General features: G+C 39.9%; 1 protein-coding gene across 2 annotated transcripts in view; it reads left to right on the forward strand.

The window, feature by feature from the left end:
* The window catches only part of KIF27 (kinesin family member 27), an 81,957-nt gene extending 78,190 nt beyond the window's left edge, over window positions 1-3,767 (forward strand). The window contains exon 18 of one of the 2 annotated variants that reach the window (XR_010322955.1): window positions 15-3,767. The gene's annotated coding sequence lies outside the window, so the exon portion shown is untranslated. The remainder of the gene's footprint in view (window positions 1-14) is intronic. The other variant, XR_010322956.1, reaches the window with a different exon arrangement.
* Window positions 3,768-15,889: the final 12,122 nt, after the last annotated feature.

The following is a 15,889-nucleotide window of genomic DNA, read 5'->3' on the forward strand; positions in this document are numbered from 1 at the left end:
ATTTTTTCTTCTAGAATTTTCCTCAGTGAAGAAACAGAATTGCCACTATTTGAAATGTTAGCAGTATAATTTGATTGAACCCAAAGATATTGAATTAGATTTACACATTATAATCTACTGGGTATAACACACAGCTCTACTGAGTAATCTCTACAGTACTTTAAGAGAAAAATATAACAATCTCACAGACTTTGTTACAATGAGCAAGATCCCCATATGCCCAAGGAACAAAACTATACACAACAGAGAAGAGCAGAGAACTATTTAAACATTTAAAACATTTTATACTTATGATTCTTGGAAATTTAAAACTCCATTTAGCATTTATATTTGTGTTAATTAAAGCAGAACAAAAGAAACGTATTTTTAAAGCTATATTTGGATAAACCCGTTGTCATCAAGTCAATTCCAACTCAAATCGACCCTATGAGTCAGAATTGACTCGATGGCCATGGTTTTATGCAAATGTAGTTTTAAAATACATTTCTTTTGTTCTATTGTGTAATTATTGTTTCAAACTTGTTACAGTATGTACAAAGCAAGGTGTAATTTTCGAGTCTAAAGTAGTAAATATTAATAGAATTTATTTGATTCAAGGCATTTCATTTTTAAAAGAACCACTTTTGGACACCCATCCCCAAATTACAAACAATTATAGACATGGGCTTACTTACCCTCCCCAAAATGTTCCAGGATTCAAAATAGCTCTGATAAGACAGGTGATTCAGGAAGGCAGGCGGGGGAGGGAGGAAGAGAAAAAGGTTTATTTGAAAACATTCCAAAGACCAGCAAAGAATTTTCAAAATTATTTTGAGAGAATAGATTTTATTTCTCTGGCAAAAAAAGAGAAACTTAACTTTAACCTTTGGCTACCTCTAAACCCTAAGGAATAGTATCAAACTTGGCAACGGAAAATATACATCCCAGTTTTTGTACTGGTTCCTTTTTCTACGATTACTGTTAGTAAAGGATTATATAAAAATGCCATACTAGGCAGAACTGGAGTGGAAATTGTGGAGCCATTCAGTAGAGAATTACAAGAAACAGTAGTTTTAAACAAATCCCAACTTCCTAACAACACAAATGGAAGACAGCAGTTAAGACTATACCAAATAGAAGAACCATAAATGGGATGCCAAAACAAATACACAAAAAATGAGCAAACATTGTGGCCAAAACTGACAGGACTAGTCTTTATAACGCCATGCTATCTCAAACCTTTTGCTTAGTTTTTCTCTGCTAAAATATTCCTGAAAATTTCTACTGAAAAACCTCTGGATAAAAGACTCCCATTCATGATTACAAACCAGCAATTATTGGTCCTCCTTGACAGGATGAATTGACGTTACTCATTTTGGTTCATGGCCTGCAGTGGCATTTCACTATTCTACCACGTAGGGGTGAAAGGAGTGAGACGCATTTACCTGTATTCGAATGATTTACAATTTTGATAATTTGTAAGTGTTAAAATTATCAACATTTTTGTTACTTTCTAGCATGATTGTCTTTTCTTGATGGAAAGAGTGGGAATGGGCAAAGTATTTTTATAGTGAAGGGCCAAACCCTTTTTGAAATTCCCATCACCTGGGGGTTGGACAGCATCTGAATCGTTCGGTTGGCTAGGCCCATCTGTTTCACTGGACATTTTCCAGCTAGCACAAGGTGTCACTGGACATGAGTGGAATAACCAAGGTTAATATCTTATTAATGGAGTACATCAAATAAAGGTATTTTCTGAAATACCCAACAGACTAAAACAGCAATGTCTGAATCACTCTCTTGCATTTTAAATCAAAATAATATTTTTCAAATACATCTCAAGGTTTTTTTTTTAACAAATTAATCAGGAAGAAACTGTGGTTTTTACTATACGGTAAACGGCCTGTTGCTTTATTGAATAAACACATGCATTTTGAAAACAAAAGCATCATGTATCTTTAAGATGAATTCATTATAAAGTAGATTTTTCATAGAGTTGGTGGCCAAAATGGGATGACTCTGTGGCACAAATATGTGTGCTTATTTTATATATATCATAAATTAAAAAATTAATTCTCAGTTTTAGTTATATATGCTAGGAACAGTAAAAGTAACATTCTCTGGGAAGTTTCATGAGAATTTTATTCTCAGTGTTTTAAAGACTTAGGGAATCATTCTTTTTAGGCATTCTTAAGAAGTGTTTCATGACTAGTCCTTTGATGTATGAATAAAGTAACTATGTTGTTATTGGGTTTCTGGCTACCAATTTTTGGCTATTTTTACTTCTTTCTTTAGTAAGAATTACATTTATGAGTTACTGATGAAATGTGGGTAGAAAACAACTTTTCTTAAAACTGAGAATGGTTTCCATTTGGCAATCACAAAAATATTTCAAACTCTAAATTTTTTCCCCAAGGAAACTATGTAAAATAATAATTTTTGGTACTGTAGTCCTGGTGGCGCACTGGTTAAGAGCTTGGCTGCTAACCAAAGGGTTGGCAGTTCAAATCCACCAGCCGCTCCTTGGAAACCATATGGGGCAGTTCTGCTGTGTCTTATAGGGTCACTGTAAGTTGGAATCGACTCAACAGCAGCGGTATAGGTAGATCAAATTAACAGCAAAGTCAGTCTTCACTTGGCATTTGATACTCTTAACCACCATATACAAGAAGCCTATTAGAACTAAATCCGACATTACCATGGTGGCGTCTCCTTCATAAGCATTAAAGGGAAGCTCGTTTCCCCTAGTTTGTAAATATCTGCCAACATTAAGGTGGTGGTTGTTAGTGCCCTGCTCATGGAGATACCACACGCAACGGAATGAAACTGCCCAGTCCTGCATCATCCTCATGATCAGTTGCAGACTGGTCCACTGTGATCCATAGGGTTTTCATTGGCTGAATTTTGGAAGGAGACCACCAGGCTTTTCTTCCTAGTATGTCTTAGACTGGAAGCTCCACAGAAACCTGTTCATCATAGCAACACACAAGCTTCCACTGACAGAGGGGTGAGATATACTTTTGTCTCTTTTAGATCGAAGTACCCTGAACTGAGCAGGCAAGTAACCAAAGAGAAGGCCAAGACTCTAAGTGTCACGGAACTTACAATCAGAAGAATTCTAGTGGATTGTGAACAAATAAATCAGGAAGAGAAAATAGTAATACACGCTTTTTCTGAGTTACCTTCAGTAGCACTAATGTCCTCTTAATAAGGTTTATTACAAAGTTAAGTATTTCCCATAAGAAGAGAAATTAGGTGCAGTGACCTGATTGTGTGAGTTCAGTTGGCCAAGCCACAGCAAAGCGAACACCCTTCAGGACCAGGGCCAACAGCCACAGCACAGCGAGCACCCTTCAGGACCAGGGCCAACAGCCACGGCACAGCGAGCACCCTTCAGGACCAGGGCCAATATCCTGGGGTTTACCTATAGGGTTGCTATGAGTCAGAGTCGACTCGACGACACTGGGTTAGTTCTTTCATACGGGAAAGTCTAATCCTCTTTTAAAGGGTGAGCTGGTAGCTAAAGTTACCTATCTTCTGAAAACATCACAAGAATGGCATGTATAGATGACAGGTAAAATTTGTAGATTTTAGATTTATAGGCGTTTTTCCCATATTGTCTATTAATCTTTTATTATATATCATTAAGCTTCTGTAAGTACCATACCAGATGGCTGATCTTAAAATTTATGCATAGTACAGTGGAACTCTCAAACGTGTGTGGATTTTGTACTATTGTTAAATTAGATATGCTTATTAAACATTTTCTCTGATTTCATTAAAATATTTTTAACATTCCTACTGTATGCCATGCATTTTTATAAGCATTGAAATAGAGGTGAGAACTAAAAGCTCCATCCCTCAAGGAACCTAAATTCTAGTGATAAGTACTAGGGTAAAAATAAAAGAGGGTAAGGGGCTAGAGAATCAGGGGATCCTTTCTTAGATGGAAATACACTTATGATCTAGGTGTGCGTGCACACACACACACACACACAAAGCTGTGTAACCTAGATGCAAACTCACTATCCAAAAATCGCATTTCAGTTGACCAATTTACATGCCCAAAAGGGGAAAGTATCATACATCGTATCTGAACACAGAAATCACATCCAACTAGTTTTGATCTGAGGAGAGCGCCAATTAATATTGCCGAGCCCATCTAATCCCTTTATAAACAGGAAACTGCTCTAGATTTACTACTTTGATCTATACTATTGCTTAGAATTTGTTCCTAGTACATTTCTCTTTATTTTTTTACTGAAACATTAATTCACATAAAATTCAGCATTTTAAAGTGTACAATTAGTGTACTCAGAATTTTAGTACATTCACTATGTTGTAAAACCATCGCCACTAATTCCAGAACATCTCCATCTCTCAAAAAGAGAAACCCCAAACTGTTAGCAGTGGGGCCCAATTTCCCCCTTCCTCTATCCTCCAGGGAAACTCTGGTGGCGTAGTGGTTAAGTACTACAGCTGCTAACCAAAGGGTCGGCAGTTCGAATCCGCCAGGCGCTCCTTGGAAACTCTAAGGGGCAGTTCTACCCTGTCCTATAGGGTCGCTATGAGTCGGAATCGACTCGACGGCACTGGGTTTTGTTTTTTGGTTTTCTATCCCCCAGCAGTCACTGATCAACTTTCTGTCTCTTTGGATTTGCCCATCCTGGATATGTCATTGAAATGGTATCAATATATGGCCTTGTGTGTTTGATTTCTTTCACTTGTATAATGTCTCACGGTTCATTCATATTGTAGCATGTAACAGTACTATGCTTTCCTAAAATTTTTTTATAATTTATTTTATTTTTGCTGTTGAGAATATACACCAATTCAGTAATTTCCACATGTACAATTCAGTGACATTCCTAAGTTTTGTTTGTATCTTTCAGTGGTGACCTCGTTTCCTGTTTGCGTTACCTTTATGGGCTTACACCTTTTTTATTTTTTCACTGTCATCTTAATGAGGTTTCTGGATTAAGTGGAGAAAAATTATGTGCTCAGTGTATACCATGTTTAACCAGAAGTCTCCTTACCATTAGGTCTTAACATGTATATGTGTAATGAACATATTTTATAAGAAAAATACAAGTATAGTTACAGGCAGTTACATAAGAAGCTAATCTAAGTAAAATAATAAAATAACTATACTGCCGTTGTTGTTAGTTGGTGTCAAATTGGCTTCAATTCACGGTAACTCCATGTACAACAGAATGACTCATTGCCTGGTCCTGCCCCTCTTCACGATGATTGGTATGTGCAAGTCCATTGTTTCAGCTGCTGTGTATTCTGAGTACCTTCCAACCTAGGGGGCTCATCTTCCAGCAATGTATCGGACAATGTTCTGTTGTGATCCACAGGGTTTTCAATGGCTGATTTTCAGAAGTAAATTACCAGGCTTTCCTTCCTAGTCTGTCTTAGTCTGGAAGCTCTGCTGAAATCCTTCCATCATGGGTTGTCTTAGGCTGGGTTCTCTCTCTTTCTCTCTCTATACATACACACATATATACGGAGCCCTGATGGTGTAATGGTTAAGAACTTGGCTGCCAACCAACAGGTCGGCAGTTTAAGTCCAATAGTCGCTTCTTGGAAATGACTATGTGGCAGTTCTACTCTGTCCTATAAGGTTGCAATTAGTCAGAATCAACTCAATGGCAAAGGCTGTGTGTGTATATACACATATATATACACACACACGTATGTATGCATATGATGTACATACCTCTACATGTATGTATATGAATATACACACTCATAGATGGAGAGATTTATTTCAAGGAAATGGCTCATGCAATCGTGGAGGCTGGCAAATCCCAAGTCCATGGGTCAAACATCAGGCTGGAGGCTTCTCCTGACTCACATGGTTGCAAGGGCTGCTGAACCCAAAATTGGCAGGTCAGATGGCAAGCTGCTCGCTCATGGAGCTTTGGAAGCTGGCGAATCCCAAAATCTGCAGGTCAGAGGCAGGCTGCTGGCTCACGTGTCAAGAACTGGAGGTCAGAGGATGAGAAGTCAGACGCAGGACAGAGAGAGGGTAAGCTTTGCCAGAACGTCCATATATATTGGGTTCAGGCCATAGCCCCCAAGGAAATGCCCCTTTCCACTGAATTGTCTGCTCACATCAGATCACAAAAGAGAGGATGATTATATAGTATCTGCCAAACCACTGAGAATCATGCCCTAGCCAGGCTGAGGCATAACCTTAACCATCACATGGGTGAACCTGCTGGCATTTGAGATACTGGTGGCAGAGCTTCCAGCATCGTAGCAACATGCAAACTATTACACTATGACAAACTGACAGACAGATGGTGGAGAATAACTATACCTGATATTTATTGTTTGAATGATTGCTTCTTGGTCTATGTACAGATTTTGCATGAGCACAATTAAGTGTTCTACAATTCCCATTCTTTGCAATGTTATCCATAATTTGTTATGATCCACACAGTTTAATGACTACATAGTCAATAAAACACAGGTAAACACTTTTCTGGTATTCTCTGCTTCCAGCCAACATTCATTTGACATCAGCAACAATATCCCGCATTCCACATTCTCTTCTGAATCTAGCTTGAATTTCTGGCAGTTCCCTGTTAATGTACTGCTGCAACTGTTTTTGAATTATCTTCGGCAAAATTTTACTCGTGTGTGATATTAATTAAATTCAATAATTTCCACATTCTGCTGGATCGTCTTTCTTTGGAAGGAGTACATATATGGACCTCTTCCAGTCAGTTGGCCGTCTTCCAAATTTCTTGGCATAGATGAGTGAGCATTTCCAGCATTGCATCCATTTGTTGAAACATCTCAATCGGTATTCTATGAATTCATGGAGCTTTGTATTTTACGAATGCCTTCAGTCATACTTGGACTTCTTCCTTCAGTACCATCAGTTCTTGATCATATGCTACCTCCTGAAATGGTTGAACATCAACCAATTCTTCTTAGTACAATAACTCTTATTCCTTCCATCTCCATTTGATGCTTCCTGTATCATTCAATATTTTGTCCATGTTATTGTGCCATCGAGTCAGTTCTGACTCATAGTGACCCCATGTACAACAGAACAAAACACTGCACAGTCTTGCACCATGCTCACAATCATTGCTATGTTTGAGCCCATTGTTGCAGCCATTGTGTCAATCCATTTTGTTGAGGGTCTTCCTCTTTTTTGCTGACTCTCTAACAAACATGATGTCCATCTCCAGGGACTGGTCCCTACCACAGAATCCTTCAACATTGCAACTCAAGGCTTGAATTTTTTCTTCAGTTCTTTCAGCTGGAGAAATGCCAATAGTGTACTTTCCTTTTGGTTTTTTAACTCCAGATCTTTGTACATTTCATTATATAATACTTTACTCTGTCTTCTCGAGCTGCCTTTTGTTCAGCTCTTCCTGTTTAGCTCTTTTATTTCGTCATTTCTTCTGTTTGCTTTAGCTACTCTATGTTCAAGAGCGAGTTTCAAAGTCTCTTCTGACATCCATTTTGGTGTCTTCTTTCTTTCCTGTCTTTTTAATGACCTTTTGCTTTCTTCATGCCTGATGTCCTTGATGTCACCCTACAAGTCGTCTAGTCTTCAGTCATTACTGTTCAATGAGTCCAGTCTCTCCCTGAGATGGTCTCTAAATTCAAGTGGGATATACTTAGGGTCGTATATTGGAAAAGGTAAGCGTCAGTGTTGTATCCTTTCACCGTATTTACTCAGTCTGTATGCTAAGCAAACAATTCAAGAAGCTGGACTATATGAAGAAGAATGAGGGCTCAGGATTGGAGGAAGACTCATTAATAACCTGAAATATGCAGATGACACAGCCTTGCTTGCTGAAAGCAAAGAGGACTTGAAGCACTTACTAATGAAGATCAAAGACTACAGTCTTCAGTATGAATTATACCTCAACATACAACAAAAATCCTCACAACTGGACCAATAAGCAACATCATGGTAAATGGAGAAAATACTGAAGTTGTCAAGAAATTTCACTTTACTTGGATCCACTTCCAATGCCCACGGAAGCAGCAGTCAAGAAATCAAACTGATGCCATCAACTAATAGGTTCTCGTCAAGCAGGCTAGCAAATGGAAGTCAGCCAGACAGAGGGTTGGAAGAACAGAAAGGTTTATTCACAGTTTGCAAACTGGGAGACAGGCAGGGTCTCATGACCTAAGGCTGCCAGTTCCCTGAACCAGGGCAGATTTGTTCCTTTTATAGGGAGTGACATACATATGCATGAACAGTGAGGGGAGGATTTTCAGTCTTGTGATGCATGTGCAGTCCACATAATTTTAGTGAATGAGTTTTTGCGCATGGCTCTAAAAATACTGCCCACAGCCCTAAAAAACTGGTGACAGCTCGCCACTTATACCCAGGAAGGTCATATAGCGGGTAGACCTGGAGTCAGTGAGCCTGTGCCTCGGCCTCCTGCCAGCAGAACAGAAGAAACCTGGGGATTCCACCAATCATGGTGAAGTGCTGTAAGAGTTGTAACAAAAATGTAGCAAGAGTAGACTTTTCTGAAAAACAACTATTATGGGATGCTTAATAACCCTTTCATGACTGCCTGCTTCAAAACAATGTATTGCATTGAGCAAATCCGCTGCAAAAGACTTCTTTAAATTGAAGAGCAAAGATGTCATTCTGAGGACTAAGGTTCACCTTACCCAAGCCATGGTATCTTCAATTGCCTCATGTGCATGCAAAAGCTGGACAATGAATAAGGAAGACCAAAGAAAAATTCATGCTTTTGAATTATGGTGTTGGTGAAGAATACTGAATACATCATGAACTGCCAGAAGAATGAACAAGTCTGTCTGGAAGAAGTATAGCCAGAATGCTCCTTAGAAGCAAGGATGGCAAGACTTCATCTCACACACTTTGGATATGTTATTAGGACAGATCAGTCCCTGGAGAAGGACATCATGCTTGGTAAAGTAGAGCATCAGCGAAAAAGAGGAAGACCCTTAACGAGATGGACTGACAGTTGCTGCATCAATGGGCTCAAGCATAACAATGGTTGTGAAGATGGCGCACAAGCGGGCAGTGTTTCTTTCTGTTGTACATAGGGTCGCTATGAGTTGGAACCGACCTGACGGCACCCAGTAACAACAACAAATAAGCAAATGAAAGAAGCAGAGATGGGGAAAAGAAATGCCAAGTCATATGAAGATCTCCCAGGAGCAGAAGCTCAGAAGAGACAAGAATCTTCCTCCAGAGCCAACATAGAGAGAAGGCCTTCCCTGTCAGCACCCTGAATTTGGACCTGTAGCTTCCTGAACTGTGAGAAAATCAATTTGTTTGTTAAAGCCAACCACATGTGGTGTTGCTGTTATAGCGGCATGAGGTAACTAAGATACTTGGTAATACAGAGGGTCAGCAAAAAATAGGAAGACTCTGAATAAGATGGACTGACACAGAGGCTACAACAATGGGCTCAAACAAAGCAACAATTGTGAGGATGGTATAGGTCTGGGCAGTGTTTCATTCTGTTGTACATGGAGTTGCCATAAGTTGAAACCAACTCAATGGCACCTAACAACACCACAAACATTTATTGATTGCTTACATGTCCCAGACGATCTTTTAAATGATTATATATATTACATGTATTACCCTCACAATAGCCTCTGACATGGGTGATATGATTCAACCCCTGGCAGTCTAACTCCAGAGCCCCTGTGCTGTATAACCTGGTACTGAATTTTCTAGACTACAGGTAATCTTGTTATTTTCAATTTGTTAGGTCTCTAGTTAATCCCTATGTATTATTAACTGAAGCTATACCCGAGGTTTTTAATGTGGATTTTGACCATTTGCTGTGCATTATTTGATATGACATAGCTAGCACCACTGTTGATGTATCTATCTGAAGTACATGGTGGAGGAAGAAACAAGCAGATAGTCTATGACAAATTTTCAAGCACAAGTCATTTAAGCTGGGAAGCTTGGTGTGTCTTTGTTTCATAATATAGACAGATGTGCATTTCCTCTGAAAGGAAGTAGTCACCAAGTATAATTTGAGAGGTCAAAGAGAAATAATTAGAAATATTATACTTGTAACATAAAACTTAAAAGTACCTGTTTAAATGAAACTTGTTACCTGCACAAGCTTAACACATTAAACCACTAATAGCCTTGAACACCCTTACTCAAAGAATTCAACCTCTCAGTCTTTGAAGATTTGAATACCAGGTTCTCTCCAACACTATTATCACTCCCTGGATATTTCCTTATGTAACTGCGTAGATTTTCCTTTCATAACATACGCTGATTCTCAGTTCTTTGACTTCCTCTCTTCAAGTGACCTTGTACCCTCTGACCCTCTGCTACCTTCTCTCATGATCATACCCTACACCTTGATATTAAGGAGGAGTCCCTGGGTGGTGCAAATAGTTAACTCACATGGCTGCTAGCTGAAAGGTGAGGGAGGGGGTTGAGTCCACTCAGAGGCACCTCAGAAGAAAGGCCTGGCAATCTATTTCCAAAAATCAGTCATTGAAAAGTCCATGGATCACAGTTCTCCTCTGAGACACATGAGGTCACCATGAGTTGGAAGCAACTCCATGGCAACTGGTTTGGTTGATGTTACTGATAACTACAGCCTCTCTTAATTTCAATTTCAAGCTTCTACTCCCGAGCCCCAGTGTCCTATTTTTCCAGTTCATTCCCTACAGTCCCTGAACTCCCATAGTTCTTCAATCTGATCAGAATCACCACTCCATTCACCCTACTATCTTTTCATTCTTCTCCACCCTCTTCACAGCCTTACTTCTTTACAGGTCCAAAATTATAATGCCTCCTTTGCTTATATCCTCAACTAGTTTGCCCCTCTCTCCTGACACATACTTCCCTGACCAAACCCTAGTCCCAGTTGATCCAAAACTACCTATTTAGCACCTGCACAGAAGCAACTAAATATGGCTGAAGAAAAATGTACAACCGTATTGACTAATCTCACTATAAATTCATGACCACTAACTCGATAAACCCTTAGCAAATCCAAAATACCAAAGCCATTGGAGTTGAGTCAGACTCGTAGTGACTCTGTAAGACAGAGTAGAACTGCCCTACAGAGTTTCCAAGGAGCAGCTGGTGGATTCAAGCTGCCAAATTTTGGTTAGCAGCTGAGCTCTTAACCACTATGTCACCAGGGATCAAGGGCCTTAGTAGCTGCCTGGAAATTGTACTATGTTTCCCTAGTCCATTCACTCTCCCATACTCATAAACTACTATTTCACCTCTCTTCCTCCCCCATCATCACTTTTGGTTAATAATTACATTAGCTAAAGTAGGTTAAAGTGCTATAACAAATAGAACCCAAAATGTTATGACTCCAACTCAACAGTAACTTGTATCTTACTCACATAATAATCCAGAGTGGGTGTTCCAGGACAGTCAGGAGGCTCTCTTTCACTGAGGCACCTTCTGTTTTGTGGATCTGCCATCCCAGGAGCTTGTAGTCATCAGCATTATAAAAGCAGGGTTGCTATGTCCAGTGTCTACCTGGCAGAAATGGAAATGACATGAAGGAAGCACACATACTCTCTTCAAGTAAAGGCCTTGGCCTGGAAGTGGTAGAGATCATTTCTGCTCATATTTTATTGGCAATACCTTATGAATTGATTGTATCTAACTGTAACAGAGGCTAAGAAAAGTACTCTGTGTGTCCAGGATGAAGAGGAGAATAAATTGTGATGGGCAATCATCAGTCTGCCAAAATGATCTTGCTTCTTATTTCAGTGAGAAAATATAAGCAATTAGAAAATAACTTCTGTTACGACAGAGGGGAAGAGTGGGAAGAAAAATACTAACTAGATAGTAGATAAGTGGTAACTCTGGTGAAGACAGTACACAGTAGTGGGGAAGGTAGTACAACTTGACCAAGGCAAAGTTGTAAAAGCTACATAGACATTCAAACTCCCTCAGGGACCAAGTTACTGGGCTAAGGGCTGGGGACCATGGTCGTAGGGGTCATCTAACTCAACTGGCATAACACAGTTTATAAAGAAAATGTTCTACATCCGACTGTGGTGAGTAGTGTCTGGGGTCTTTTTAAAAGCCTGTGAACGGCCACCTAAGATACATCTACTGGTCCCATCCTGGTTGAAACAAACGAGAATGAAGAAAACCAAAGACACAAGGGAAAGATTAGTCCAAAGGACTAATGGACCACAACTACCATAGCCTCTATCAGACTAAGCCCAGTATGACTAGATGGTACCTGGCTACCACCACTGACTGCTCTGACGGGGATCACCATAGAAGGTCCCAGATAGAGCTGGAGAAAAATATAGAACAAAATTCAAATCCACACACACAAAAAAGATCAGACTAACTGGTCTGACATAGACTGGAGAAATCCCAAGAGTATGGCTCCCAGACACCCTTTTAACGCAGTACTGAAGTCACTCTTGAAGTTCATCCTTTAGCCAAAGATTGTTGTTGTTGTTGTTGTTTGGTGCCATCAAGTTTGTTCCAACTCATAGTGACTCTGTAGGACAGAGCAGAACTGCCCCATAGGGTTTCTAAGGAGTAGCTGGTGGATTTGAACTGCCGACCTTTTGTTAGCAGCCAAGTTCTTAACCACTATGCCACCAAGGCTCCCAGCCAAAGATTAGACAGGTCTATAAAACAAACAATAACACATGTGAAAGACGTGGTTTGCAAGATCCATACCTCACACCATGCACAAAAACTAACTCAAAATGAATCAAAGACCTAAATATAAAATCTAAAATGATAAAGAATATGGAAGAAAAAAATAGGGACATTAGGAGCTCTAATACATAGCATAAATAGTATATAAACCATTACTAATTCTCATAAAAAGACCAGACTTAATGGTGTGACTAAGACTAGAAGAATCCCAGTGGTCATGGTCCCCAAACCTTCTGTTGGCCCAAGACAGGAACCATTCCTGAAGCCAACTCATCAGACATGGATTGGACTGGACCATGGGTTGGAAAGAGATGCTGATGAGGAGTGAACTACTTGCATCAGGTAGACACTTGAGACTACATTGGCATCTCCTGTCTGGAAGGGAGATGGGAGGGTAGAGAGGGTTAGAAACTGACAAAACGGTCATGAAAGGAGAGACTGGAAGGAGGGAGCGGGCTGATGCGTTAGGGGGAGAGTAAGTGGGAGTTTGTAGTAAGGTGTATATAAGTTCATATGTGAGAGACTGACTTGATTTGTAAACTTTCACTTAAAGCACAATAAAAATTAATTAAAAAAAAAAGAAATTGACTTAAGACACACACACACAAAAAATTACTAACAACCCACAAATACCAGAAGAGAAACTAGATAACTGGGAGCTCCTAAAAATCAAACATCATGCTCATCCAAAGACTTCACCAAAAGAGGAAAAACGTTATCTACAGGCTGGGAAAAAGTTTTTAGCTATGACATTTCCAATCAGCATCTGATCTCTAAAATCTACATGATACTACAAAAACTCAACAACAAAAAAGGAGATAACCCCATTAAAAAAATAGGCAAAGGATATGAACAGGCACTTCACTGAAGAAGACATTCAGGTAGCTAACAGATACATGAGGAAGTGCTCATGATCCTTAGCCGTCAGAGAAACACAAACCAAAACTAGAACGAGATTCCATCTCACTCCAACAAGGCTGGCATTAACCCAAAAAACACAAAATAATAAATGTTGGACTCCAGACAGGGATTGGACTGGACTATAAGATAGAAAATGATACTGGTGAGGAGTGAGCTTCTTGGATCAAGTAGACAAATGAGACTGTGTGGGCATCTCCCGCCTGGAGGGGAGATGAGAAGGCAGAGGGGGACAGAAGCTGGCTGAATGGACAGGCAAATACAGGGTGGAGAGGAGTGTGCTGTCACATTAGGGGAAGAGCAGCTAGGCGTATATAGCAAGGTGTATATAAATTTTGTACGAGAGACTGACTTGATTTGTAAACTTTCACTTAAAGCACAATAAAAAAAAAAGTGCTTCATAGTTCAATCACGTATATGAGACTACATGGACACACTGGCCCCAAAAAACAAAGACTTGAAAGCAGGAAGGGACAAGAAAAGTGGATGAATGGAAACGGAGAACCTAGGGTGGAAGAGCGGAGTGTTGACACATCGTGCGGCTGGCAACCCATACCACAAAACAATTTGTGTATTAGCTGTTTAATGAAAAACTAATTTGCTCTGTAAACTTCTACCTGAAGTATAAAAAAGAAAAAGAAAACTTCTACTTTCTTCCACCAGCAAATCCACCAACCATATGTCCCATATATCTGGGAATTGGAGGGATTAGAGATCTACGCTGTCCCTCGTCACAAGGGGGCAGTCTCCAAGCTTTCAATTAGAGCAACATTGTCATTAATACCATCCCACCTAATCACAAAATCCAAAAACATCTTACATCCTTGCGTTTTCCAACCTCTGTGGTTTTGGATATTGTTGGCCAATACCTCCTTCTGCCCTGCCTTTGCAAAATTCCCATTTACCTTGCTTTGGCAATTCTGCATCACGCTGGTTCCCCTCCCATCTCTCTTATCCCTTCTTTTTTTTCTATTTATTTATTTTTTCATCACCCTCCCCCCCTCCTTTTTTTTTTTTTTTTGCTGGCTTCTCTCACTTAGATCAGAAGAACGTCTCAAACTTTAACATGACAAAAATCACCTGGGGTTCTTGTTACGTTAAAGATGTTGATTTGACTGATGTGTAGCGAGGCCAGGAAACCCCAGTGGTGTAGTGGTTAAGTGCTACAGCTGCTAGCCAAAGGGTTGGCAGTTCAAATCCACCAGGAGCTCCTTGGAAACTCTATGGTGCAGTTCTACCCTGTCCTATAGAATTGCTATTAGTTGGAATCAACTCAGTGGCACTGGGTTTGGTTATTTTGGTAGTGAGGCCTGAGAGTCGGCCTTTCAAACAAACTCCCTGATGCTGCCAATGCTGCTGGTCCGTGGACCACACTTTGAGTAGCAAGTAACTAAGAAGTTCTACAAGGTTCTGCCCTTTGTTTTCTTCTTTTCTCTCAGTTATAACACTGCTAGGCTGATAATTTCCCAATCTACTTTCTAGTTCAAACCTCTTCCTCATATTTCAAAACTTTTATTTCTAATTTTTAGTGGCTACTTCTATTTGACTGTCTTGCCAACTCTTCACACCCTTCAAAATGTCCAAATCTAAACTGATGGTCTCTCAAAAAGCAGCTCCTTTGTCTAACTTTTCTATTTCTTATAATGGTCTACAAATTCAATCTTTCTCTCTGACTCTCCCCACAAAATAAATTGCCAAATTCTGTATTCTGCTTCCACATCATCTCTCAACTACGCTCTTTTAATCCCTCCTGCCTGCCTCCAGTTTAGACTCACCATTTTTTCTGGCGTACTGCAAGTCTGTCTGGCAGTTTTCCCACCTCTAATTTTTGTATTCCATCACGCAGAGGTCAATAGTACAAACACAAAGCCTTGCTTTTTTCCTTAAAAACTTTTAAACCACAAAAACTCAAAATATGAAATTAAACACAAATTCTTCCAGTTGGCATCCAAGGCCCTGTTATCCTTTGACTCTGCTACTTCTCAACATGCCTAGAGACTTGCCATTTGCTCTTTCCTGAATACAACTTTCATCAATCTGTCTTCATGTATTTTTTCATGCTATCCGCTCTTGAGGAAACCCTGGTAGCGTAGTGGTTAAGTTCTACAGCTGCTAACCAAAGGGTCGGCAGTTTGAATCCACCATGCACTCCTTGGGAACTCTATGGGCCAATTCTACTCTGTCCTATAGGGTCGCTAGGAGTTGGAATCAACTATGAGTTGGAATCAACTCGACGGCACTGGGTGGGATCCTCTCTTGAAGGAGCCCTGGTGATGCTGTGGTTAAGTGCTGGGAGGCTAACTGAAAGGTCAGCAGTTCAAACCCACCAGCTGCTCC

This window comes from Loxodonta africana, chromosome 9, assembly GCF_030014295.1.
Source record: "Loxodonta africana isolate mLoxAfr1 chromosome 9, mLoxAfr1.hap2, whole genome shotgun sequence".
NCBI lineage: Eukaryota > Metazoa > Chordata > Mammalia > Proboscidea > Elephantidae > Loxodonta > Loxodonta africana.